Source organism: Gavialis gangeticus, unplaced genomic scaffold (genome assembly GCF_001723915.1).
Source record: "Gavialis gangeticus isolate Ggan-Ray unplaced genomic scaffold, GavGan_comp1, whole genome shotgun sequence".
In the NCBI taxonomy this organism is placed as follows: Eukaryota; Metazoa; Chordata; order Crocodylia; family Gavialidae; genus Gavialis; species Gavialis gangeticus.
In genome coordinates, this window is record NW_017729022.1 from 29,166,406 (window position 1) to 29,167,765 (window position 1,360).

Genomic DNA, 1,360 nt, shown 5'->3' on the forward strand with positions numbered 1-1,360 from the left:
TTTTTCAGTGGGGGTACTTATCAGGTATTATCAACTCCCTCAAAAGAGTAAATTAAGTCTTTCATGGGAGGGAAAAATGGTTTTCTGTCCTTTTGGTTTTCTGTCCTTCAAACCCTCTTAATAATTTTTCACACAAGAATAAACTATGCAAACTGCTAGTTGTGCCTACCCCCTCCCCCAACCTGCATCTAGATTCCTGGCATAGGCATGGTCTCCGTAGAAAATAATTTTTATTCACAAAAGCTCCATGTGTAAGAATTTTTCTACATGGACCTTGTCTTAAAAGATGTTTTCCACACGAGGAGCTTGATTGTATGGTTTTGTTTTTCACTGTCTTGGGGAGCATTTTCAGATGGTTTAATAACTCCAGGATTATTCCTTGTGGAATTCAGAAACTACATTGACTTTGCAAGTTATTTTAATTGGAACTATTTAGCTTTCATGGAATTGACTCATTTTTCTGGATATATTTGCACAGTTTGTAGTCATTGAAATGTAGTTTTTGGCATGCAGACTTTGTAAGAATCATCAAGGGTGTTAACTATGTATTGGTAAGGTAGGATTCAAATTGCTTTAGTATGTGTCTTAACTTAAGCAGGGAAACCTAACTTTTGAGTAAATGCCCCAGGAGGGAAATTCAGAATGATGCAGTGAGGCAGCATTCCCACAGAATCAATGGTTAAACACCTAAGAGTAGTCATGTTTATTGCCTGTGTCCTATACAGAAAATGGGAGTGACATGCACCTCCAAAGGGCAGTTAAAAAAAAACCCATAGATGCTGTGGGAGCCAGTGGAAAATACTACAGTATGGATTTATTTCTGAACTCCTACTCCTCACAAGTTATTCCTTATGCTTCTCCCCTCAATTGTCAATGAGTAACTCGCCACATTGAAACACTATGAGTTTCTGAAGACAGATAATTCAGAAGATGGCAGAGCTTCCTAAAACTGTTTATGCACTTTGCATTTCATAGTCATTAGTTAAATAAATGGAACAAAGACTAGTAAAAGATCTTCTATTCCAGGCATCTCCTCTTCCTGAAAGTATCTCAGCCTAACTTCTGGTGGCTGGTATTCAGCATAAAGTCAGATTCCTTGTTTTTTTTCTTTTTGGCCCCATGACTTCTATCCTTGCCTGTCTAGTGGCCCAGCTCAGTATGAAAACAAATAACTACCCTCATGTAGATTATTAAATAATCTAGTAGTTAAAGTACTTTTTTGGGAAATGGGAGATCTGAGTTTAAATTTCAAGGTGACAAGGCAGAGCACTCAACTCTTCCAGTGAATGCTGTAACCTTTATGCTATTAGTGGACACAGTTTTGAGATGACTTTTGTCCTGTATGTGTGGGTTAATTGTG